General features: G+C 42.6%; 1 protein-coding gene across 1 annotated transcript in view; it reads right to left on the bottom strand.

The window, feature by feature from the left end:
• The window catches only part of LOC145534528 (uncharacterized), an 81,961-nt gene extending 64,951 nt beyond the window's left edge, over positions 1 to 17,010 (bottom strand). The window contains exon 1 of the mRNA XM_081562218.1: positions 16,603 to 17,010. The gene's annotated coding sequence lies outside the window, so the exon portion shown is untranslated. The remainder of the gene's footprint in view (positions 1 to 16,602) is intronic.
• Between the last annotated feature and the right edge of the window lie 10,487 nt (positions 17,011 to 27,497).

Here is a 27,497-nt window from a genome sequence, read left to right as displayed (position 1 = left end):
ACAATAAGACTTGTTTAAAAGTTTTCTTTTGCTCAGTGTCCACTGATCGTTTTTTGTCCTCAACTGAACAAAAAGTCCACTGAGACCCAGGGTCATCGTAGGCTCCTCTCATCTCTCTTCTAGATCCAAGCACCATATTTCAGACCTCAAAAATCTATGTTGATTGATTGCTAACAAGGCCTTACATTTGCACAATACTTTACAATTTACAAAGCACTCCAGCATGCACTATTTCATTTCATCCTCTCTCTCCCTCTCTCTCTCTCTCTCACACACACACACACACAATCATTTTCCAGTTGAGGAAACGGAGGTTGAGAAAAATCAAATAATCTGCCAAAAGTCATAGAAACTAGTAAGTATTAAAAGTCAAACTTTGAGTTTTGGTCCTTGGAGCAAGTATATTGTTCCTCACTCCACACATTTCCCCACAAGCGACTCCCCGTCCTCAGCCACCACAACTGGGGACTCGTGTACGCCAAGCCCCTTGGTTTCACTATTTAGGAGTAAAATGGCTCACCCAAGGTCAAGCTTTGGAATTCAGGGTCCTGGTTGCCAGTCCAGCGTTCTTTTCACAGATGAGAAAGCATTAGCTGGACAGGAAAGGGAAAGGACAACCCCCTGAGAAATAAGTCAATGACTCCCTCTCCAGTCACACCTAAAACTTGCCCCAAATGACTGCAAACTCCTAGAATTTAAAATGTGTATATTCTATAAAAGAAACTCTGACTAGGGTTTTTGAACCCTGAGTTTTTATAGAAAAACAAACCCTATACACTTATGCTTTTTCCTTCTCCCTTAATACATGAAATTAATGCAGTTCCTGCTTTTGTTGGGGCTTACTCAAACGTTTGCCTTTGGTGTGAAAAATCAATATTTTCCCCTCAAATCAATTAGCCATGAATTAATTCTAGTGTAGCAGATATGAGTCTCAGTCCACAAGCTCAAGTGTTCAAGAAATATTGCTGTTTTATTGCCTTTTAATCAACTTAATAAGGTACTAAGTCCACATGTCATCCCAGTCATGATGAGCACTCCCTTCCATTCCCAGGTTGCACCAGATCAATGGGGTCCCTTGGAATGCAGAAAAGGCAGGAGGTGCTCTGGGTGAACACCCTCCAAGCCCAGAGAGGTCTGTAAAGGCATGAGACTTGGCCCCTTGCCACACGTGGGCAGGAGGGATCACCCCCTGAACTGGCAACCCTTACAGTTCAGTCTCTTCTCCCCTAGGTGCCATTTTCCTGGGGTCTTCTCAACTCCTCAGCTATTGCCCCCAAGCAATGCATTTATTCTCCCCATGGTATCGCAAACCTCTTACTTAGGAATTTGGGGAGAATCTTCAGGCTCGATTTCTCCAAGCCCTTAAAGGGTTTTATTTATCTCCCCTTTCCTCAGAGGATATTACCATTGGCTCTTTTTTTTAAACTGAAATATAGTTGATTTATAATATTATATTAGTTTCAGGTGTACAACATAACGATTCAATATTTTTATAGATTATACTTCATTTGGCACTATTGCAAAATCATGGTGACATTTCCCTGCTCCGGCCATTAGCTACAAAAGAAAGGAAGGAGGGAAAAAGGAAGGAAAGAAGGATTGCTTCTCTCTTCCACCCAACAAAAATCTCTGAACCAATTAAAAAAAAGAAATTAGACCAGGCTATATTCCTCAAGTGAGAGAAGAAAGGAAAATAACCAGCGAAAATAATCAGCTAATATTTCACTAATTTATCCCATCATACTTTTTCACTCCTAAGTCTTTGACATAAAGAAGAGATTGATACTAAACTATTTCACATGAAACAAGATTTAACAAGACTGGTTCCTCAAAAGTCTGAAGGTGAGCTCTGTTGAAAACACTCATTAAGAAGCATTATGCAAATACAAACTTCCAACAGGCCCTGCAGACATGGTGCAAAGCTGCTAGATGAACACAATCTCTGTTGGGAAGGACGCAGGTTGCAGGTGGTGTTGGCTGAGGCCTTGCTTAACAAAATCCCTGACACACCTACCGCCTTCTTCTCCCTGATCCCTTTCACGCCTTCACATACACCCATCTCTTCTAGGGCTGTCCGAAAGGCAAACAGATGCAAACTTTGGAGGATAGGTAACATATACTTCTCATTTTTCCAAAAAGATTTTCTTTAGCTAAAGGAAGAGTTGATGAATAGCCATAAAATAATATTCTGGCTGGGCAGGAGAGGATGGCGGACGGAAAGAAAGGGGACTAATGACATTGTCAAAGTCTACTCTCTCTGACATAAGAAAAACAGAACTACTCCAGCCTCATTTTTCTAAGTGAAAAGAAAAAATAAAGACTAGAGGATTAGCCAAAACCCTGTATTACAGGATTGCAAATTTAAAAATCACTTAAATGTGAAAAATTTCGGGTTTTGTAAGAAATCACTTAAACGTAGAAGAAATTTCTGCAAAGTAGAAAAGTATCAATGTTGTTTTTTATAGTTTTTGAAGAGAGAATGCTTTCCCTCCAACATTCCTGACTTTTCCATGTTTAACTTGTTTTCATTAGGTGTTAAGATTTCTGGAGGACATCCCAGGGTTTGTTTGTTTTTCAAATTAATGTTTGTTTTGTTTACCATCAGACATTTCGGATCTGGGATTGAAAAATGCATTGGATTTTGGAATTATTTGCAATTCTTCTGCACAGATTTGCTTATTCTCCCTCCATTTATTGATCAATCATGTATCAATATTTATGACAGTATTGATACTTCTTTCATACTTTTGAGTTTTAGTGCAGTATGATTTTATGTGTGGTTGCCCGAATTGTTCCAGCATTGTCAAACAGGTTTTTGTAAAAACCAAATAATATTAATAATTTTTAAAGCAGCAATAAATAAGCCAACCCTATAAAATAGAGACTATTATTAACCCCACTTCACAAAAGAGAAACTGAGGCTCAGAGATCTTAACTAATTTATCAAAGAGAATGATTTGAACCCCTAACTACAGGTATAAAAGACAAGAATGAAATTTTACACACTGTTTCCTCTAGTGTCCACCAGAAAAACTGGAGAAAAGCCAAACTCAATGCTTGTATTGCACTTAAATGAAAAATCTAATGTCCTAGGAAAGCAGACTATTATAAGACAGAAATATGAGGCAAAACACAATCACTTAATATTATCCTATCTGGACATAATCAGATCTTACCCATTATCAAAGAGCAACTAGATGCAGAAAAACACCAAGCAAATGTCTACAAAGAGCAGAAATGACTTTGGGGAGTCAAGTGAAGCCAGGCTATCACTGTTCATCCAGGCACTACCAGCTAGCTCCAGGTCTCCAAACGTTAATAGGTCAAAAGTGACCAGTTTGAATTTTCTCTCCTATTCCTCAACTTCTACCTGTCCCATTTTTAAAAGCTCCCTTTAAAACTCCTGGACTTCCCTGGTGGCTCAGACGGTAAAGCGTCTGCCTACAATGCAGAAGACCTGGGTTCGATCCCTGGGTCGGGAAGATCCCCTGGAGAAGGAAATGGCAAACCGCTCCAGTATTCTTGCGGGGAAAATCCCATGGAAGGAGGAGCCTGGTAGGCTATAGTCCATAGGGTCGCAAAGAGTTGGACACGACTGAGCAACTTCACTTTCTTTCTTTAAAACTCCTGGATTGCAGAGATGAACAACTGGGCAAAGCAGTAAATAGGGATTTAGGAGATTTTCCAATTTCAAGTCAAATCTAAATACCCCTTGTCTGAGTAGGAACTGTCCATTACCTCCTGCTCTGAGTAGGAACTGTCCACAGTTCCTGACGGAGAAGCCTGGAGAGAAGGGATGGGAGAGGTGGGTGTGTCCAACCTTCATTTTCTCAGCCCCTCAGTGCACACAGGACCAGCCCAGCAGCTCTGAAAGAGGGGTGCTTGACAGAGGGGAAATCTAATTCCACTCTCGCCCCTGGGATTCCTGCTTGCCTCTGCACTGTTCCAAAGTCCAGAGTCAATCTAAATCCTCCAGTTTAGAATTCACCTCTGAAGGCTGGAGAAGCGGAGCCCAGCCCTTCACCCTTTCCCTTCTGCGTCTGCCTCCCTGAAGTGTGTCCTCACTCTCATCTTGCCGGGCTCAGTCACCTTGCCTCCCACCCAGAGCGCACCTGTGTTTCACTTCACTCTGGATCCAGAGGATTCGGCATCTCAACTTTATTTCTAATTCTACCCAATCCTCAATGCTGCTCACCAATTTGTTCTCTCTACCAGCCAAGCCAAAGTGCTCTTAGAACCATTTTAAAATAAGTCACTAACTCAGAATTGCATCCTCCGGGAAATGTCCCTATGAAAAGATGGAGAGCAGATTTCCAACAGCAGCTGGGCACTAAAATCACCTATTAAATCCTGGGGCGCAGGCCATGATCAGGACCAATTAACTTAGAAGCCCTGGAAGAGACATTCAGGCACTGACATTTCTAAACATCCCCCCCGGTGGTCCCAATCAATGACTTCTGTGTGGAGACTCAGAACCTGCTGGCAGAAGTTGAGCAAGGTAGACATTCACTTCTACTTTGTTTCTGGGGGAAAACAAAACAAAACACCAATGATGTGAAGCAAAGAGCTACATGTGGCTGCATTTGTAACACTCTTCTAGAACATCTGGGGTTTTCTGCTTATGTCCCATATGGGTAACTCTAGATAGAAAAACCCAGAATTTGGCAAAGGTATGGCTGCATATTGTCGTGTCTAAGGATGATGCCGGAGGAGGTCCAAGGGTGAGAACTACTTCTTGGAAGGAGGAGCGCCCGCAGTCGTTTAAAGGAATGAAGGTGCACGTTAGGACCTCTCTGTCTCTCTCTACCTACCTCTCTGAAAGAAGGCACTCCCAGGAGCCAAGAGTGTGCCTAGACAACGTCTATTAGAGGACTGCCTCCCTCTCCAACCCGAGGATTTTAACAGTTTGGTCTTTTCACACTTTTTCTCCTTTTTTAATCATTCCCTCTGTGGCAGAGATTACTAGCTCTTCCTCAATATTCATTCTCCTCTTCTCACAGGAATAGAACCTTTGAGTTTCAGCTGGCCATATGATAGATTCAATTAAATGATGTCTCTTAAAAAAAAAAAAAAAACCACTCCAGGAAAAAAAAAACATTACCTCAAAAAACAGATATCATTAATTCCTGCTTTGGGTCACAAAATATTTCCACTCCTGAAGGAAACTCTTCTTCCCCTCCCTGCCGTTCAACCCCAGACAGAATCCCATCTTCCTCATCAGGCCTTCGCTGATCATCCTCTCCTTTCTCGGAACTCTGTAGACGTACCATCTTGTCTGTATCACTCCCTGCCACTTAATCCCACACTGTTTTTCATGATAACACAAGACTTTCAAGTTTATCAGGTCTGTCTTCCATTAGCGTCTAAATACCAGAGTTCTTTTCCTTTAGTTCACACATCCTATTTAGCCCAACATGGTGTGCTCCTAAAATACTCATTAAAGGGATAAATGATACCCTTCAAATAAGTGTGCATATGCAGCTTACAGAGAGCCAAGCAGAATAAATGTCATTCTATTCATATACTGAGTAACCAAATGGCAGAATACCTTAAACTTTAAAAATCAAATTAATGGAATTTTGACATTTGCAATCACGCACGAAGCCAACATCATGTACTTTAAATTTTGCCTTGACAGGAATAGATGTTTTCCTTGACTCACCTTGCTAACAGTAGGTAAGTTCTAGCTGCAAACTCAGCTACCTGCACAGCTCTTTCCCCTGCCGTTTCAAAGCCCATCATGATCCTGTATTTTATTGGGCTTCAATAAAATAATATTCATTAATTTATTTCTCAAACATTTGTGTGCTAAATGATAACCTGGAGTATCACAAATAAATAATTCTAGGAATTTCCAATCTACTATAGTTAGATGGTTCACCTACTAGGTGAACTTTAATATTTGTGCCTTACATCCCAAGAACAAACCCAGGAGAGGACAAAAGACATCTGCTTCTGTTATGGGTCTAACTTCACGAGAAGGTATGAAGGGTCACTCAGCACAGGAATTGACTATAGAATGAATGTTTTGAGTGCCTGAGTCAATCTGTGTAAATCACTTAGAAATATCCCCAGCAACACAGTATTTGACAAGTGTTAGCTACTATTAGTAGTATTATTCATATTATTTACATATAAAATCATAATATTCAATGTAATGTCAAAAAAATTCAATCCCAGCTGTAAGTATTGACAACATGTGAAACCTAGATGAGTGTGGAGGTAAAAAGCAGAGTGTGATGAACTTGGTGCAGTTGTTCATAACTGGGAATTTATCAATTAAACTTTCAGGAGCACTGATGAGGAACTCAAAAATTAAAGTGTAATGAATTTATTATGTAAATATATTCCTTATCCATATTTTCACTGTTATCACAAAAGAGCAAAAAGGAAACAAGAATGTTCCAATAGGACACATTTAATGAAAAATATATGGAACTCTATACATTTATGAGATATTACAAATGTAAAAGGAAATAAATGTATTCAGATTCTTTATCTAAAAATCTTCAGTTAAGTTCAGTCACTCAGTCGTGTCCGACTCTGCAACCCCATGGACTGCATCACGCCAGGCTTCCCTGTCCATCACCAACTCCCGGAGTTTACTCAAACTCATGTCCATTGAGTCGGTGATGCCATCCAACCACCTCATCCTCTGTCGTCCCCTTCCCCTGCTGCCTTCAGTCTTTCCCAGCATCAGGGTCTTTTCTAATGAGTCAGCTCTTTGCATCAGATGGCCAAAGTATTGGAGATTTTTAAATCTCAAAGTCTTGTAGATTTTTTAAAAATAGACAAATGGTTAAGATGGTAAATTATATGTTATACATATTTTATGAGAAAAAAAATTTAGGTGTACATAAGACAATGCAATATTCTCAAAAGGAGCAACAATCATGCTGATACTTTGAAATTTTGTAACTTCTAGATAAACTAAGTTTATGCAAAAGTGTTAGGAGTCCATCATAAGAGGAACTGATTTTTAAGCAAAATGGGATTAGGAAGAATGACTTGCTGACAAGCTTGAAAGGAGAGAAATTTACAGGTGCACGATCAAGATTCCCTTGGCTTTAAAAGGAAGCCCTACCCTAAATGTATAGTTAACTAGACTCTTCTGTTTGAGAAAAAGAGTACTGAGTTGAATTTGAAGAGATATAAAATATGATATCATAACATGAAACTATCAGCTATTCAAAAAGCAATGTCTGTTCACTAGTGAAATGAGTGGTGCAGACCTTAAGCACCACAGGAGTCTGACATGAGGGGGATGGGGCTGGTGGCAGGGGAGGCTTTTTAGAGGCAGGCTGTGAGCCACGTCCTTCAGGACGACAGAGGGCAGGAAAGGAGGTGGAAGACGCAAGACTTTGACGGACAGTGAGCATGCAGAGAATTAACAGATTAAATCTCACAATGGTGGGCTGAATTTATCCATCCCTTTCCATTTCCTTTTCCATTTCTAGTGGTTGTAATCAGGTCCATGCGGTCCTGGGAGACCTACTAGTGTCTTGAGATTTCCACCCTGGCTCAACCCCTGCAATCCACCCAGAGAACAACAGAGGCTGAGAGAGAAAAGCAAGAGCATAAAGTGAGACTTTACACATGGTAAACCTGCCAAGTTTTACAAACGCAAATGGCGCTCATTGCTTCAATCAGTGCTTTATTTATATTACTTTTAAAAGAATTAAAAACTGTATTACCAAAGTAGCCTCAGTGGCACGACATACCTTAACAGCAAAGCAAGTCGGTGAGGAAGAAAAGAGGTGTTTTTTCATGTTCTGATTGTTGGTGACTAAGCTGTGGCTCCAGAGTTCCTGCCTGGTGCCTGGTGATGGGTTCCCAGCTCCTCCAGGCAGTCAGCTCCAGGAGCCCTCTCCTTATTTCCCCTTCCATTGCAGCCCTGTTGGACTCTAGTTCATCTTTTTACATTTGTGTCCCCCCCAGCCCTCCAACTAGGTGAGGAGCTTAGGCCTGGGACCCTGTTGATACCCAGGTTCCGGAGCCAGAATGCCCAAATTTGAATCCTGTCACTGCTATTCTCTAGCGGTGTGACCTCAGGCTAAATCATCCAACTTCTCTGGACCTCCCTTTTCTGATTTATCAAGGGAGATTGTAAGTCTATGAGTTAACTCATAAAAAGCACTTTAGATAGTTAGTGCATGCCTACAGTGAACATTCAAAATGTTAACTGCTTGATTGACCCAGAGCCTAGCACAGTGTCTGGCATATAATGTGTGCTCAGGAAATACTCCTGGAAGGAAGGAAGGAAAGAATGAAGAAAAGGAAGGAAGGAAGAAGAGAGGAAGGAGAACATTTATTTACTTGTATTCCTCTTTGCATTTCTCCCAGAATCTAGCACAGTGATGAGTAGACCTGCATTCAAAGAAAGGCTTCAAGGCAAAGATTCTACATAAAATGAGGAAACAAAGCTATTGGGTGGAATTCCACATCCCTGTGAGAGATTTTTTTGACCAGAGGTCTTATCTTCAAGATGTTCTATTCAGGCACCAGTGCATGAGATACCCTGAGAGCTCCCTGAACTTCGCCTCCTGCAGGGGAGGGGTGAATATAAATGGGAACGTGAAGAGCTCCACTCCGATTCCTGAAATGTGGACCTCCTACAATATGCACAACGCTGCTGCCACACTCTTCCTGAGATTTTGGACTCATCCTTTCATAACAATTCACAGAAGCATTAGAATTTTGGAACTAATCACTGGCTTGAGAAACACACCCAAGAATCAGCAATTGGCAGGTGTAAACCTGTCCAAGACGCTATGGGTGGAAAATAGGTGGTATGGGTAACTTCACTTGGATTAACACCAGTATTATCGAAAAACAACTTATTCCCCACAAGATTGCACTGGTTTTCCATCAGACATATGGACTGTATCTCACCTAAACACTCCAACATATTGAAGAGAACTTTTATAAACATAAAGATGAGACTTTAATTTTAAAGGCTGAAATATTTTAAAAATTTGGGGGGCAAAAGTCAGGATTCTAGTTCTAGTTCCATTACTTTCTGAACCCTAAGGCCAACTGCAAGTCAATCAACATCTCTGAAATGGAGCAGGAACCCCTGCTGTGCCTACACTGGGGGGACTATTGTAACCATTTATTCATGAAACAAACATTTATTGGGTACCTACTATGGGCTTTCCTGGTGGCTCAGACAGTAAAGAATCTGTCTGCAATGCAGGAAACCTGGATTTGGTCACTGGGTCGGGAAGATCCCCTGGAGAAGGGAATGGTAACCCACTCCAGTATTCTTGCCTGGAAAATCCCATGGACAGAGGAGCCTGGCAGGCTACAGTCCATGGGGTCGCAAAGAGTCGGACATAACCAAGATCTGAAAGCACTGAAGCTGTGTTCTCTCCCTCTAAGAAGAAACCCAAGTTTGCTCAGGGCAAGTGATTCGTCCAAACTACTTGCACTCTGGGTTTCCCTATAGGGCAGCACTGATTCTCGTGCCCAGATGATACCCTCTTTCTCTAGCTCTCTTTCTCTGCTTTTCCGCTGGTCTTTTCCTTCTCTGTACTAAAGCTGTTTAAAAGGCACAAAGACCAAGCAAGACAAGACAGTGTCACTACGTTGACAAAACAGGATTTGGCCTTCAACACAGCCTGAGCTGGGTGCTTTACAATCAGGTTTTCATGTGTGTGTGTGTGTGTATTAAGCCTTTGGAGAACTGAGCTCTGGCCCAGACGTCTGAAGGAAATCAATTTGTCGTAGAATTGTGCAGACAACCACAGCTCTCCGCTTTGGTAAAAGAGAAACTTCAGATTGAGGCAGTTTGTAAAAACTTCTCTAATGGTGTGTGAGCGCCATCTGACGCCCAGAGGCAGGGGTGGCTTCAGTCTCTAGTTTCAGGCTCAACATCCTAACCACAGAATGTGGTTATCAAAATAAGGAGCCACACTCTAAGATTCCATGAATTTTCTTGTCAATAATGCATAGCTAGTAGCAGCCATTATGACTGCTAAAAATCTCAGTTGTAAGTGGGGTGTTCATATTTTTCAAGTCTTTATTGAATTTGTAATAATATTGCTTCTGTTGTATGTTTTGATTTTTTTGGCCATGAAGCATGTAAGATCTTAGTTCCCTGACCAAGGATGAAACCCGCTACCCTTGCATTGGAAGGTGAAGTCTTAAATACTAGACAGCCAGGGAAGTTCCCCCATATTTTTCTTTATATCAATTTCATGCTATACTTGTGGCCTGAGTCTTATCAAGACACAGCTCACATACTTATATGTATATTATGTCACCTCCAATTTCACTGATTGAACTAACTTGCTAAGTACCTACTAGGTGAGACACCCTTTCGTGGTACTTCGAGGAAACAGAAATGATTAAGGAGAAAAATATCTTGCCCCTAGGAGTTTCCCTGCTTGCAAAGGAGATAAAACATCTTGACAACTTAGGAGGAAAAGGCAATATTACAAGTGTTATGAGAGGGAATTGAAGGAAGCTCGGGGAACACTCAGACAACAATCCATTCTCTTGTAGCTGAGAGACTGAGAGGGTCTGGGGAGGTTTTTAGAAAGGTGGGTATGAGATCATCTGGGGCGAGTTCTGACCTGTGGTAGGGAGCATTCCTTTCCTCGAGACCCTGGTGGGCTCGGCCAGGGGAGGACTGTGGCAGGTATAGCTCAGCCCGATACACTGAACCCTGGGGCTGGGGGTGGAGGGACTCCTGATAACAGACACAAGGGTAGAGCAGGAGACCATGACTTGGGCACAGGAAGAATTTCTTTCTTTAGTAACATTCCCTCCCAACCCTAAAGCCTATGACCCTCGGCTCTGGACTCCTCACCCAGCAGATTAATCCCTGCCCCCCAGGTGGGCTGAGACCACTGAACTTGGGCTTTGAATTCAGGAGTGCCTCCGGAGAAAGAACAAAGGTCTGGAGCCATGCATGGACCATGAACTTAATCAAAAGTGCCTTCTTTTCACTACTCTCTGGCGAGCTCACCAGTGGGGTTTTAACCGCACACAAGAACGCTAGGACCTAGAAAGGCTTTCAGGGGACACACGGCATGGACACTAGACCCTCAATTTCCGTGTGCCTCCCTAAAAGTGACTGCCCTGTACAGGCTCCGGCCTGGAACAGGGTCACTGCCACTTCCTCTCCCACAGTCCTACCCCCCTCACAAAGGAGAGACAGGGCCTTCAACCCACCTACTGGAGCCCTGCCCCAGGTTATTAGACCCTCGGACAATTTGAGAAAGCATCTCCCCTGAGGGCAAAGCAGAGCAGTGAGGCAGGAGAGCCTGAAGGAGGTGACGCTTATTGATCCCAGGGACAAGTTCAAGGCCATCTCGAAGCCTTTGTCTTCTATGGCTGTGTGCACGTTCCCTCCACTTGATGACAAGAATTGAGAGTGGAATGCTGTCAAAGGAATGTTATCTGAATGGGACTGAGAAAGAAAACCACTGTGTGTTACAAAGATTTGGCTGTGTGGGGTGAAAATGAGGAAGAGTTTTGTCAACTGATTACATGGGGGGCATATTTTATGATTAGATAACTCAAAGCAGTAGCTTCAAAAATACATTTGAAGCACACACGCAATAATCTGGTAACTGCATATTTATAACTACTGAGCTTATGTTTAAATATCAAGTATGTATGTGAGAGGGGAGATACAGATTTTCACGTCATTTGGAGGCCATGAAATCAGAAAGAAAGGAAGGGGAAAGAAAGAAAGAAGAAAGACAAAGGCTCTGGAGGGTAGGAGCAATTCAGAATCTCTTTCCTCTCACCTCACCCCTATTCGGGATTTTTTTTTTTGGTTGCTCTGGGTCTTCATTGCATAGCAAGGGCTCTATAGTGGGCGGGCTCAATAGTTGTAGCAAGCAGGTTCTCCAGTTGCCTTCAAGGGCTTTGTTAGTTACCTCGAGGAATGTGGGACATTACTTTCCCGACCCAGGTCCCCTGGGTTCAAAGGTGGGTTCTTAACCACAGACCACCACGGAAGTCCCTATTTGGGCTTTATTGCTCATTTATGAACCTTTTCCATGGTGTGTATTGTTTTTTCTTTGTTTCAACTTGTTTAATGTCCTTTAGTCAGAGACCAAATAGCCATACCTCACCCTCCCCAGCTTTCCTTCCACTTCTTTTCCTTTGATATTTCAGTATCCCAAGCACAAAAGATGTTAAAGGTATTCCTCCAGAAAGGATTCATGGCATAAGTCTGGGGAACGCTGAATACTCCACCCTTTGGATTGGAGTCACAATCCACAGTAGCTCTGTCTCCCCATCTAGACTGCCGGGACCATGTCTATGGTGTTCACCACTGTACCTAGTTCACTGAGACCTAGTAGGTGCTCAATGAATATGATTCGAATGGATTAGGATACCACAGACCCTTAATAAAAGGATATATATATGAAAACCTCATCAATGTTCTTTAACCCAATGTTTCCCGGATTATTTCACCCTAGAACTCATGTGTGTGTGTCCTGCTAAGACACTTCCTGCAGAGACAATCCCAGCAACAGTAGCAAATGGTTGTCCTATTAGACCTATTTAGAGACAGTTTCTTCACCTGGTAACACATGCTGCCTCAGGTACAGCCTACCTCTTGGGTGCACAAGGGAACATAGCAATAGTCACCACCCACATTTTGCTGGCTCTTACATTTAACTGCCACACAAGACCTTAAACCCCTCGAGGCCCCTTTGTGTATTTCTGAGACCCCCCAAGCCCCGTCTTAAACGTACTCACAGGAAAGCCTGGTCAGGTATCAGGTGGAGCCTCGCAGCCCCCATCTCCTCTGGTGACATAAGATACCACCGCACCCCGCGGAACCTGCCTGCTCTGGAAGGCACCACTGTCATCCCCTCCGGGCACCGCTGCTGTCCCTGAGCGTCATAGCCATGCCTGTTTCTTCTGCCAGCTACTGCCCAACTTGCCAAGCACTGCAGCCTGATAAACACCTGGTCCACTGTGCTGACGTTCCGGAATGACCGAGAAGCCAAAGTTCCTCTGCATTCTCTGGGATCCTCGGCATGCCAATGCCACCTGGCATTCCACATCCAAGTGGGGAGATCCTTGCTGGGGGATTATACCCTGTTGGCTGCCTGCCAGGGAAGTGCCTCAACCCCCAAGAGAAGTAGACTCAGATGTGGTCACCCAGAGAAGAGTTTCCCAGAGATATTTCTGAACCCCAGCCATGGATACTGCGTGGGTTTGAGCTATAAACCACCCACCAAGTCAACAGACAGCACGGCATTCAGCTCTATCCTCCCTGCAGAGCTGCTCTCTGCTGTCTCACCTCCCACTTGCCCAGCAATCAGCCCTCCTCTCCTGCCCTCCAGTGGTGGAGCCGCTCCTAAGAGGGCACCTGAGACCTTCTAATTGCTGACATCAGGGCACTTTTCATTCCCAGCTCAATAGACCACTCTGTGTCATTCACCTCTGCTGATAACACTCTCACCCCTTGAGCTGTCTCCATTCTGGTGGCTTTCCATCTAGAGTTTAGCTTCATATGTATTTCCCCTCCAATCCACCCTCTGCCCAAACAAACAAACAAAAAAACCCTGTTTATTGTGGCCAGAGTGATTTTTCTCAGCCTTGAAACATTAAGGACATAAGTAGCATATTCATAAATTTAAATCTCTCCAAATTTCAGATCTGTATACTCAATGATCCAACGTATAAGTCTATTTAAAGTTCCACAGACATTTTCAACTCAGTATGTTCAAATTTGAGCCTGCGTTTTCCCCCATCCACCAAAGCTCTTCTTGTATTTCCTGTTCCTGTTCATTCATTCAGAAATTCTTCAAAATGCTCTTATACATACATTATCTAATCTCTCCAAGAAACTCATAAGAGGTTCACTATTAATTTCCAGGTATCTAGGGGGATAAACTGGAAATTTAGAAAGGTGATGTAAATTTTTCAAAGTCCCACAACAGGTAGGACATAAAGCCAAGGTTTGTTTTTATCCAACTCCAAAGTCCGTACAATATAAATGGACTTAAAGGGCCCTAAAGCTGGGGATCAGGGTTTCCCTGGAGGCTCAGTGGTAAACAATCCGCCTGCCAATGCAGGAGAGGCAGGTTTGATAACCAGGTTGAGAAGTTCCCCTGAAGAAGGAAATGGCAACCCAGTCCAGTATTCTTGCCTGGGAAATCCATAAACAGAGGAGCCTGGTGGGCTACCATCCATGGAGAGGCAAAAGAGTCAGACACGACGTAGTGACTAAAACAAGAACAACAATAACAGAGCTGGGGAACCTTATCATAATCTCCGCACCACAGTTGCCTTTACAGTGTCCAACACAAAGAAGATCTACAATAAGTATTTGGCCCTTAAATTACTAAATATTTCTTTATTGCTTAAATATAAGCAAGCATTGTGCTAAGAATCAAGGGAGAAAGAATAAAAGAACAAGACATGGAACCTGCTCTCAAAGAGTTATTTTCTTGTTTAGAAGAAACAACACAGGCAAGATTCAGAAAAGGGTGACCCATCACTACTATTCTTCAACATTACTCTGAAACTGCTAACCAAATGAATAAGATGCAACAATAAAATAAAGAGGAAAATATTGGAAAGGAAAAAAAGTCACCCTTATTTGCAATGATATGATTTGCATAGCTGAAAAATCCAGTTTAAAAAAAAACAAAATTTTCTAGAAACAGAGTTCAGTAAGGTGGTCAGTTACAAAATTAATATATCGAGGTGGATAGTTTTGTTAAAAATCTAAAGTAATCATATAAAATATAATGAAAAAAATCTTCCTTTTACTGTAAAATACCCAAGCATCAATTTAATAAGAACCTTGAGGAAGCTATATAAGGAAAACTATAAAGTGCTTCTGAAATATATAAAATATGACAATTATTCAAAATATTATATCTCTAGATAGCTCAATATTTTAAGTCAATATTTTTCAAAGTTTATGCTTCATAACTCTCCATTCAAAAGCCCAACATATATATTTTTGAAATATGAAACAATAAAACCAAATTCATCTGGAAGAATAAAAACATAAGAATAGTTAAGAATTCTAAGAGAAAAGAGAGACCTATCCTTCCAGATACTGAAGCATATCATTGAGCAAATCTATTACACAAAGGACAGACAAATCAATAGAACATAATGGAGAACTCAGAGGCAGAATCAAGACAATATATTTGGCAAAAGATGAACTATTCAGTAATGATATTAGGCCACAGGCTAACTCTTGGATAAATAAAATAGAATTCCCTATTTCATACATCAGCTACCTTTTGCTATACAACCAGGAAAATTCCAAAACTTAGGGGCTTAAAAACAGCTTCCAATTATTTAGTTCACTTTTCTGTGGGACAGCAATTCGGGCTGGACCCAGCAAAGCAGCTCTTCTTCAAGTCTTGACGCTCATTCAACTCCTGCTGTCAGCTACTGCTCAGCTGATACCTTGGCTAGGGACCAAGTGGTCTAAGATAACCTCACTGCCATTTCTGGAAGTTGACTTGCTGTCGGCCGGAGTGATGGAGAGCAATAAGGCCACATGCTCACCCAGCAGGCTTGATCACCTGGTGGCCTGGAGAGTTCCCGGAGAGCTAGGAGAGGGACCAAGGGTCTCATAAGGTCTAGCCTTGGAACCACACGCTGTCATTGCCACTGATTCTATTGGTCAAAGCAAGTCACAAGGCCAGACTTAAGCAGTGGGTAAACCGATTCCACCTCTTCATGGGCAGAGCTGTACCCTGACACTGCAGAGAGGAGTGGTCCTGAGAAGGATGGAGAATTATAGATTGTAGCCATTTCTGCAACCTATCACAACTATTAAACCTGAATAAACATAGAACATATAATGATTTCGGTGAAACAGTAAAATCACAGAAAACTTAGATGAAAATACGGAGAAATATTGATGGGAAGAGAACTGAGAGACAGTTTTTAAGCAAAACAACAAACTAGATCCCATAAAAGAAAAGATGGTTAACTCTCAAAACATTTAAAATTTTCAGAAAAACACCATAAAAAAATAAAAAGTAAATGAGGGGAGAAAAATTAAAATGCTAGGAAAGTGTTAATGCATAGAGAGTTTTCATAATTTTCCAATTAAAAAAAAACAAAGAATAATTCACAAAAGTAAAAACCGCAAATTATCAATAAAGATGTAAAAATATGTCCATCCTCAATAGTAATCAAAGGTATATAAACTAAATCAGTAATAACATATAATTGTTGGCCTGTATCACAGTCAAGAACCCACTTGCCAATGCAGAAGCAGGTTTGATCCCTGGATCAGAAAGATCCCCTGTTGAAGGAAATAGCAATCCACTCCAGTATTCTTGCCTGGGATTTTCCATGAACAGAGGAGTCTGGAGGGCCATGGGGTCCCAAAGAGTCAGACACGATTTAGCGACTTAAACAATAAGAATTGGCAAAGATGTTTCTTCCTAATAAGACGGTGTTATCAAAGGTTTGGATCAAGGAATGAACACACGCTTGATGAAAATGTGAAGCAGAAGAATCTGGATAGTGGTTTGGCAATAGCTGGCAAAAAATTAAGGACATACACTTAAACCCAGTTGTTCCTTTTTTCCTTAAAAAAAAATACTTTTTTTTTTTTTTTTACTTTAACGAATGAGGCAATTTACTAACCCAGCATCACGTGGTCGAACGCTCCTTGCCGTCAACCATCACTTGTCCGGCGGTCCCGTCTGGACTCCTCCCTCCATGAGGCATCAGTGTGTGGGCCCCTCTCGGAGCTTTCCCGCCATTTTCCGCGCCCCCGGGCCCTGCCGCGCTGCCGCCTGCGCTGAGGAGGCAGGAGGCCGGTTCCGGGCGCGGCTCTTACATCTCAGTCACCAAGCCTCCCCAGCGCAGGCCCAGGGACAGGTGTAAAACCAGGCCTCATGGTCCAGAGCAAGCGCTTGAAGCTAGCCGGCTGACAGCGCCTACCCATTCAGCCATTTCGGCCTCGCAGACCCTTCAAGGAAGGCTGCCAGGGCGCTGACAGACTCCCAGGGGCCTCGTCTAGTCACTTGGCTTCTCGCTGCCTTCGCCCCCGGCCAGGGCACCGGAAGCAACAGCGTCTCGCTCGCATCTTCCGGGCGTCGGATCTCGCGAGAGTTCCCCGTGTTCTACCACTGGTCTCTGGACACATCGCTATGCTTATCCACAGACAAGAACGGCTGGGGAGAGACACTTGTGGGTGGCAAGATTTTTCCTGTTCTGCTAGAATGATTTATTTTCTTTTAAAAATTTTTAAATTATTTTTTAATTTAAGTATGGCAAAGAGACACGACTGAGCGACTGAACTAAACTGATAGTTGCTGTTGAATATATATATATATCACAGGGGTGTAATATAATGTGGTGTCGGAGGAAACTCCTGAGAGTCCCTCGAACAGCAAGGACATCAAACCAGTCAATCGTAAAGGAAATCAACCCTGAATAGTCATTGGAAGGACTGATGCTGAAACTGAAGCTCCAATAAATTTGGCGACCTGATGCAAAGAACTGACTCCTTAGAAAAGACCCTGATGCTTGGGAAGATGGAGGGCAGGAGAAGGGGACGACAGAGGATGAGATGGTTGGATGGCATCACCGACTCCATAGATGAGTTTGAGCAAGCTCTGGGAGATGGTGACGGACAGGGAAGCCTGGCGTTCTGCAGTCCATGGGGTCTCAAAGAGTCGGACATGACTGAGCAACTGAACAACAACAAATAATATGAGCCACAAATTTTAAAGGTTATACCCCATTTTTAGTTATTATGAATGTTGGCTGTATTCCCTGCAATGTACAATATATCCTTGTAGATTATTTTATACCTAATAGCTTTTATCTTACTCTCCTCCTTTCTTCTTCCCACTAGTAATCACTAGTTGTCTATATCTGTGAGTCTGCTTTTTTGTTAATATTCGTTAGCTGTATTTTTTGATTCCTATAAAAGTGATAGTGTACAGTATTGGTCCTTCTCTGTATGACTTACTTCACTTAGCATAATGCCCTCCAAGTCCATTCATGTTGCTGCAAACAGCAAAATTTTGTTCCTTTTTATGGTTGAGTAATATTCCTTTGAATATATACCATATCTTCTTTGTACGTTCATCTGTTGATGGACTCTTAGTTTGCTTCCATATCTTGGCAACTGTAAATCATGCTGCTATGAAAATTGGGGTGTGGGTATCTTTATTAGTGTTTTGTTGGGGGAGTTGTACGTATCCCCAGGACATTTCCAAGTGATATGATAGCTCCATTTTTAGTTTTTTGAGAAACCTACACACTGTTTTTCACAGTGGCTGCACCAATTTACACTCACCAACAGTGTAGAGGGTTCCCTCTTCTCCACATCTTCACCAACATTTGTTATTTGTGTTGTTTTTGGTGATAGCCATTCTGACAGGTGTGAGGTGATACCTCTCTGTGGTTTTTGTTTGCAGTTCCCCGATGATTTAGCAAGGATGATTATTGAGAAAGGGACATTGGAACAAAACCCTGAAGTTGTGAGAGAGTTAGAAATCTGACTGGAGCGACCCAGGCAGAGGGGACCACCAGTAAAGGGTCTAATTCTGAAGCATGCCAAGAGTGTTTGAGGCTCAGCCCAGAGGCTGGTGTGGCTGGAGTGGAGTAAACAGGAGGAGCAAGAGTAGTGGAGCCATGAGGCCAGAGAAGCTACGGGGCTGAGGCACAGAAGGGGTGACGTGGAAGAGGAAGGGTATGGAGAGGAGTTGGGGGCAGCTTGGACAGGTATGGCTTGGAGCAGTGGGATATGGAAGAGGGGAGGGGCCGGAGGGGGAAGATCTTTTAACTTCTGAGTGAGATGGGGAGTGTCTTGAAGAAAGGATGAAATGACCTGCCTTACTTGTAAAAAGGACGTCTCTGACCACTTCAAGAATAGACTGAAAGCGAGTTTCATAGGCAGAAAGAAAGCCTAGTTAAGAAACTCCTCAAGCAAACAGGAGAGGAAAAGATAGTGGCTCAGCCCCAGGTGATAGCAGTGGAGGGAGTGAGAACTGGTCAGATCCAGAGTGGACAGAGGATGTGAGACAGCGAGGAGTAAGATGACTCTGAGCATCTTGGCCTGAGTAATCGGAAGGACAGAGTTGCTACTGTGACATGACATGTGACATGCGCGTAGTCGCTCAGTTGTGTCGGACTCTGCAGCCCCATAGACCATAGCCTGCCAGGCTCCTCTGCCCATGGAATTTTCCAGGCAAGAATACTGTAGTGGGGTGCCATTTCCTACTTTAGAGGATCTTCCTGACCTAGGGATCAAACCTGGGTCTCTTGAGTCTCCTGGATTGGCAGGCGTGTTCTTTACCACGAGCGCCACTTGGGAAGCCTGGAAAAGTTGCCATTAACCAAGATGAAAAATGTTCAGATGGAATGGACTTGGGAGAGAAGACCAGAAATTCACCTTCTGTCATGTGAATTTGAGATGTTTCCTAGACAAGCAACGGAGAAGGCAATGGCAACCCACTCCAGGACTCTTGCCTGGAAAATCCCATAGACAGAGGAGCCTGGTAGGCTGCAGTCCATGGGGTTGCGAAGAGTCGGACACAACTGAGCGACTTCACTTTCACTTTTCACTTTCATGCATTGGAGAAGGAAATGGCAACCCACTCCAGTGTTCTTGCCTGGAGAATCCCAGGGACAGGGGAGCCTGGTGGGCTGCTGTCTATGGAGTCGCACAGAGTTGGACACGACTAAAGCGACTTAGCAGCAGCAGCAGTTAAGACAAGCAAACGGAAATGTCAGGCAGACTTGATAAGTCTAGGGTTGGAGAGGGAGGGTCTAAAGGAGAGATGAGTTCAGGCAGGGGGAGGGGTGACAGCAAAGATCTCCAGCACCATCGCAAGTCAAGCTGCCATCTAGGAACTAGGGGACGTGGATCAGGCATGCTTATCATTTCATCATGGCCTTCTCTAAAGTGTGAAAAAGGAGCTTTAGACTAAAGATAGTCCTAAAGTCACAGTCTTTACCATAGTAGCCCATCTTTAGCCTTACATTGCCAGGAGAAGCGCTAGCTTAAAGTTGCTATTGGTTTTTTTCCTGAAAAGGCATGTACAATGCTCTAAGTTTATGTTCCCAAAACAAAGAATCAAAAGAAGGTGGCAAGCATATCCTTGGAAAGGTTAAAATCTCCAAAGGAAACCAAAACTTTACCAAGTTACTTTTTAACTCCCTCCTTTATTAGCAAGGGCTAGACTTCTGGTTCCCAGAAATTACCCATTTCTAAAACAGCTCTGTCACTACCACACTCAAGCGCTTTGTATCTAGGAAGTCAGCTCTTCAGGCTCCAATTTCCTTGCCTGGAAAAGAAAGCAACTGGACTAGGTCACTGAGTTTCAAACCTTTTACTGATTTGTTTGAAGCAGGGCAGGTGAAAGCTGGTAAGGGCTTTGAGCAGACCCAGTTTGGTTCACCTCTGCTCTGAGTCCCAACTCTGTGCAGATGCTTAGGGCACTGTAGGAACATGGCTTTGAATTACCGGACTAGCTGGTCCCTTCCCAGCTCTGGAGGTCTCTTTCTGTCTTACAACCTTCCTGAATATGGCAGTAGGGTGAAGTCAAGCAATAGTGAGGATCAGGAAGGCAGAGAGTACAGCAGCACATGGGAGGAGGCTTTGATGAAGGAAGTGGGGTCACCACAAGCAAGAATTTTCCAAAACATGGTAACAAGCCATGTGGCATTCCAGAGAGCTATGGAGATGTCATCGCAGGTGACACAATAATCTGGCCCGTGACATTTATTGGATAGGGATTTTCTCTCCGTTAAACAAAGGCACTTTGGGGAAAGGCTTCAGATACTAATTCGAGTTCATATTGATTTCTTAGATGCCTATTATGGATGCGTGACTGGTGTTTGGACCCCAGCCCTGCATCTAATTCATCATTCAAATCATGATATCCTTGCTAGGAATTGTCCGTAAACACCTCATACAAAATAAATTCAAATTTTCCACACATATTTTATAACGAGGCCTTTTCAAAGGATGAGTCTCTCTATTCTATTTGGCCTTCACATCTTGGGTTTGGGGAATTTTTAGTGCCCACAGGTGCAGGATTCTCAACATTTCATTTTACAAATTGAAATGGTTCTGATGCCCAAGCAGAGGCACATGGAGGGGCCTCTCCAGATGAGCTCTGCCTCTGGAGTCACTTTTCCAAGCAGGCAGCCAGTGTCAAGGCCTGTGAGGAGGGACTTGCCAGAAGGCTTCAGCAGCCCCTCAGCCATAATCCACCCCTCAGACAGCCCTTCTCGCAGTCACTGCAGAGTTATAGGAGGGTCTGTATCTCCCTTAGTATCTAAAACCACAGCAACCATTACTCTCTTCCTCCCACTTCCTCCTCCATTTCTCCCCGTGCTGCAAACACTGATCATAAATATGAAGAGAAATATCAGAAAACAAATGCACAATTCTCTTGTCTTCATTATATAACCACTTTGACTGCAACCTAAGAATCTAAGCTGACTTCACTCCAGTGAATCAGTTCAGTTCAGTCGCTCAGTCGTGTCCGACTCTTTGCGACCCCATGGACTGCAGCATGCCAGGCCTCCCTGTCCATCACCAACTCCCGGAGCTTGCTCAAACTCATGTCCATTGAGTCGGTGATGCCATCCAACCACCTCATCCTCTGTCATCCCCTTCTCCTCCTGCCCTCAGTCTTTCCCAGCATCAGAGTCTTTTCCAAGGAGTCAGTTCTTCGCATCATGTGGCCAGAGTATTGGAGCTTCAGCTTCAGCATCATCCTCTGCCTTTGAGGTCAGAATAATAAGTTGGAAGAGTGTTGAGATATCCTATTAATTTTCTTGATACTGCATTAGTAATTAAAGTGGACACATTCAGACAGCTATTGGCTTTACTTCTGCATATTGCATGAAAATGAATGAACTGATACATACTTAGTAAGAAGAGGACCTTCAAAACTGCAGAGCTACTATTATAAATTTCTTCCTGCAAAGAGCCCTGGGGAAAAAATCTTGATAAAATCAATTGCTCAAACTTGAATGCATTGTTTCATCTAAGCTATATGCTTCTGAAGTTTAAATCTCTCTCTTGAAAATAGCTGCTGTTAAATTTATTTTTATAATTTATAAAGTACTAGCTCATTTCTCATGGACAAGGAAACCAGGAGAGGGAAAACAGTTATGAACAACCTGCCAACCAAACAAGTCATCCCTTAATGAAAGCCGGTAATATGTTCCTAGATCACCTTCCTTTACTTCTCCCTCTTTGATTAAAGAAAAATGACTTCTGTTTGGGGGAAAGTGTCGCCATGGAATTGAACCTGGCTGGTGTAGCCAGCATCGACCACATTCCTCCCGCTTGATGGACTGGGGTGGAAGGAGTTGGAGTAAGGAGAGTGTTAAAAGAAACTTCGGACAGAAAGTGCTGAGTTATTGTCTTTTCCTCCTCTCTCTTCTTAGATCTCAGTTCTTCCCAGATAACAACCATGTAGAAGAAAAAAAGCAGGGACAGCCCCAGTGATCAAGGCCACCCAGAAGACATGACTTAGAGTCACTCCACTTATATACATGTCATGGCTGGCTACACTGAATCGAGGTGGTGACACATGAAAGCAACATGTTTATCTGAAGAGAAAGAAAAAAAACTAAGGAGCGTGAAAGTGAAGAGGAGGAGCAACAACATGAATGAGTTTCGAAAACATAATGTTATAGAAAATAAATCAAGTCCCAAAAAGCACATAGACTATGATCTCAGGCATATAAAGTTCAAAAACTGCTTATCATATTAGGGGTGGTGACTGAAGCTGACCCCACAAGAGGACTTTCAGGTAATATAATATTTCTTGATCAAAGTGCTGGTTGAATGCACATGTTCTGTTTGCAGAAATCACCAAGCTGTACACTTGCAATTGGACATTTTGCTCCTGTATGCTTTATCTAAGTGAGGAACTAAAAGTTAAAGACCTAAGGGGTGGTAGCTAAACATATAGGCCAAAGTAGGTTGTATCTGGCTAGAAAAGTATCCCAGTCAAAAGCAAATATTTTAAAAGAAACTGAACATGTCTCATGGAAAGGAAATTCAAGATTTCTACTCCAGCCCTTAAAACCACAGCCTTCCCTTTTCTTGTATGTGTTCCTGCTTCTCTCTGTTCTGGAGCTGTCTGTGTATTTAAGAAAGCCTCCCCATACCCAGGCCAGGTGGGAGCTCAGAACTATATAAACTTGTAAACCCATCTCCAGTGGTTTATTCTACAACATTAGAGAAAGTACATTTGAAAGGGCAATCCATCCTGGTTGACAGAAATTTCTTCTTCTTGGCTTTTACTATCTAAAACACCTTACAAAGAGAGACAAAATGATCTCCCAGGACAGCAATCCTCTGAGCAGTGCTGATTCTGGAGGAAAAGTTATCCAGGTACTGGAGACATTTAAAGGCTTTACATGAATCACTTGAGACCAACTTTATGAGTAACTGTTCTATTTTTATTTAATTTTTTCTTGACACTTACTACCAGCTGCAGCGTACTGCATGCTTAACACCAAAACAAAAACAAATTAAAAAACACTGCCTCTTAATTGTGCAATTTCCTGAAAAGACCAAAAAAAAAAAAGAAGCAGATACTACTCTTTCCTTTGCAAACTTTTCCTAGGTGATGATTTAAATATTTTAATATCTTCATTGACCCTACATCCAAAGTGGTCTTTTGGGATGTGGGCTAATGCCTTCACTGACATTCCATGAGTCCAGGCTCCCCCTCACTACAGCTGGCCCTTCTGGTACAACATCCATTTAGCCTGCACATCAAAGCCTGCTCCCTTTCATTGAAAGCTACTCCACATTGTGAACAAAGGAAGACTGAATTCAACAGGCTAACATAATAAAACAATAGGTTTATTGCCAGTAGGATGAAGTTGGGCATTCCTGAATCAAGATAAGAGATGTAAAGGACACCTGCTGAGGCTACATAGGGTTTCTTGTTAATGTTTAAAAAACGAAGTCAAACACTCTTATCTGGATGTTTAGACTTCAGGGACTAGAATGAGGTGCCTTCAAAAAAAAAAAAGTAGGGGAAAAGCAATTTTATGAGAGTTATGAAAAATCTGAGGATCAAGAACTGTTATGACAGTCCCTGGAATAGGAACCACCAAAAAGACTGAGTGTTGCCTTCTCTGGAAATATGAATGCATAATATAGATTCACCTCTTTAATTTTTTTCAATTCTGCTACTATGTACTCCTTGTGTGTGTGTGTGTGTGTGTGTGTGTGTGTGTGTGTTCAGTCGTGTCTCTGTGACCCTATGGACTGCTGTAGCCTGCCAGGTTTCTCTGTCCATGAGATTTCCCAGGCAAGAATACTGGAGTGGTTGCCATTTCCTCCTCCAGGGGATCTTCCTGATCCAGGGATCAAACCCCGGCATCTCCTGCATTGGCAGGTGGATTCTTTACCACTGTGCCACCTGGGAAGCCCCTTTGCTGCTGCTGCTGCTGCTAAGTCGCTTGAGTCGTATCCGACTCTGTGCGACCCCATAGACGGCAGCCCACCAGGCTCCGCCTTCCCTGGGATTCTCCAGGCAAGAATACTGGAGTGGGTTGCCATTTCCTTCTCCAGTGCATGAAAGGGAAAAGTGAAAGTGAAGTCGCTCAGTCGTGTCCGACTCTTAGCGACCCCATGGACTGTAGCCTACCAGGCTCCTCCATCCATGGGATTTTCCAGGCAAGAGTACTGGAGTGGGGTGCCATTGCCTTCTCCGGGGAAGCCCCTTTACATAGTCTAAATGAATAAACATTCTTTTGAATACTCATGATAAGGGCTGGGTTCATACAAGGGTGGGAGGGAAGAGAAATATAGAACTAAATTAGAAACTTTTAAATTATAAATTTGTAGAGACCACATCTTCATGTCGCTTGTGTATCCTAGCACAATGATAAGAATATAGTAAAGGCATAATTATTGAAAATGAGTAAAAAAAATCATAAAAATAAGGCTTGAGTAACATTGTATGATTCCACTTGTATGAGAGACCTAAAATAGACAAATTTATGAAGACAGAAAATAAAGGTTACCAGGAGCTGGGGAGGAGAGGGGAATGGGGAGCTACTGTTTAATGAATATTATGTTCCTGCTTGTGATGATGAAGCGTTCTGGGAATGGACAGTGGTGGTGACTTCACAACAAGGTGAATACACTTAATGCCACTGAATTGTAACCTTAAAATGGTGACTTTTATGTTTTGTACATTTTATCAGTATAAGTGTGTTAGTGTCTCAGTCATGTCTGCGACCCCATGGACTGTAGCCTGCCAGGCTCCTCTGTCCATGGAATTCTCCAGGTAAGAACACTGGAGTGGGTCGCCATGCCCTTTTCCAGGGCATCTTCCTGACCCAGGGGTCGAACCCGGGCCTCCTGCATTGCAGGCGGATTCTTTACCGTCTGAGCCACAGCGTCAAAATCATTTAATAAAACTTGGAAATGAAAACACAAGCAGGGAATACTTGGCTAGATAGGGACAGTGACCTCAGGGGGCTCTGGTCACCTCTTTACAGAAGCCACTGGCATTGGACACCAGGCTTGTTCCAGGCTCAGAAAAGGAGAAGCGCTGTTGGCACTGGGGCCGCTGAAGTGCAGGTGGCAGAAGCCACCTCTGCCACTTGAAGACGGTCCATTTCCTAGTGGAGCGTTCTGCTTCAGGTGGAGGAATTTTTTATAGACTTGAAAACAGTAATCAAAAACTGTACAAGGATATCACGGAGCAACCCACCTCGTGAGCCGTACTGACTGCAGACTGCGCTCCACAACAGGAGACACTACCGCCGATGCGGAGCCTGAGCACGGCAACTAGACGGCAGCCCCTGCTTCCTGCAGCTAGAGAAAGCGCGCACGGAGCAACAAAGACGCGGTGCAACCGAACATAACGTAAACCAAAATAAACAAAATATTTACTAGCTGACCCTTTTAAACAAAAAAAACTCCCCGGGGCAGGTGGGAAGCACCTCAAAAGATCCGGACTTTGCCTCAAATATTTTATTACTTCATTTTGTCTCTCTGCAAATTAAAGCGCTGAGATCACTCGATACTGGCCTCTACCAGCTGTACGACTTCATTGTCTCCATGTCATCCCTTAACTCCTTTTTCCCCAACAGCTCCATTAAGTACACTGAAGAAAACGCAGGTTTCATCTCTTTAGCATCACTATTCTCCTCTGGACTCTCCAGTGTCCTACTGTTCTGTTTAAAGGAACAGTGCTCCAAAGTGAACATACGAGTTTCATGAAGCTGTGGTGAGTGCAGAGCATGGAAGAAATACCACTTATCACTTCTAATTATAGCACAAAATCACTGTGGCTTTTTTTTTTCCGCTTTCTTTTCTTAGTTTTTCTTTTTCTTTTTTACAGTAATAATACTATATAACTGAAAATCACTTGTAACCGTTGGTAAATTACAGTCATTAAGAATCAAGTTATATAGTAAAAGTAACTATTTTCCTTTTTCTAAATTGGTTGGGTGGTAAAAAGCAGCCTGATTACTCTTCAATAGGAAAGGATAAGAATATGAACAAAGAAACTTTTTATAACCACCTTGAACTATTTATAAGCAGTAAGGAACACACAGTGGTATTTACCTAACCTTGTAGCTCCTCTAGTCAAATTAATTCGCTCCATTCAGTTATTCAAAGCTGCTGTTAAAAAATTGTAAAGATTTAAGAACTTTTTATGTACAATTCATACCATTTCAAATGAATCAAATGTACCTGTATTATAGACTGGATGTATAAAGTGAGTAAGGTAGGTTCAGTTTTAAAGGAGGTTTTCAGTCAAATGTCTGGGTTTTGCCTGAATGATGCCAAATAATCAGTCTGATTGAGCAATTCACTCTTCAATCTATTGATTTGATAATAAATAAAGTAGGTATACCAAAAAGCCTAAAAGCACTTGAGTAGTAATGGATGAAATTAGAAAACTAAGAATATATTCTCCCCAGGAATTCCTTGGTGGTTCACTGGTTAGGACTTGGCACTTTCATTGCTGTGACCCCAGGTCCAGTTCCTGGTCAGGGAACTAAGATCCCAGAAGCTGAGCAGTGTGGCCAAAAAGAAAAAAGTCCCCCCATAAAATAATAAAACAACAATATCCAATTAATATGTCTTAATTAGATCATTCATTTTTATTTTTAGTAGTTTTCTTTTTTTAAATACACAATAGGCTAGAAACCTAAGTCAGGAAACCCAGAAAGTTCCAACACCATAATATATTTCCTTTAGATGATGACATATCATATTTCAAAGATACATAGAAGGAATCCAGTAATGCGCCAAACTCATAAAACTGCAAGAACAGATTTCATTTAAAATTAAATGACAAAACAGTGGGAATTTTCTGTATGACTTACAGAACTCAAACAGGTTCTCTGTGACAACCTAGAGGTATGGGATGGGGTAGGTGGTGGGAGGGGGGCTGAAGAGGAAGGGAAGATACAGATACCTATGACTGATGTATGGCAGAAACCAACACAGTATTGTAATTACCCTTCAATTAAAAATAAATTCAGAAAAAAAGAAAAAATTAGATGACAAAATAATA

The sequence above is a fragment of the Giraffa tippelskirchi genome, chromosome 14 (genome assembly GCF_054371585.1).
Source record: "Giraffa tippelskirchi isolate mGirTip1 chromosome 14, T2T-mGirTip1v1.2.pri, whole genome shotgun sequence".
NCBI classification, from domain to species: Eukaryota; Metazoa; Chordata; class Mammalia; order Artiodactyla; family Giraffidae; genus Giraffa; species Giraffa tippelskirchi.
Note: the sequence above shows the minus strand (reverse complement) of the source record. Positions and strands in the feature narration are given on the sequence as shown.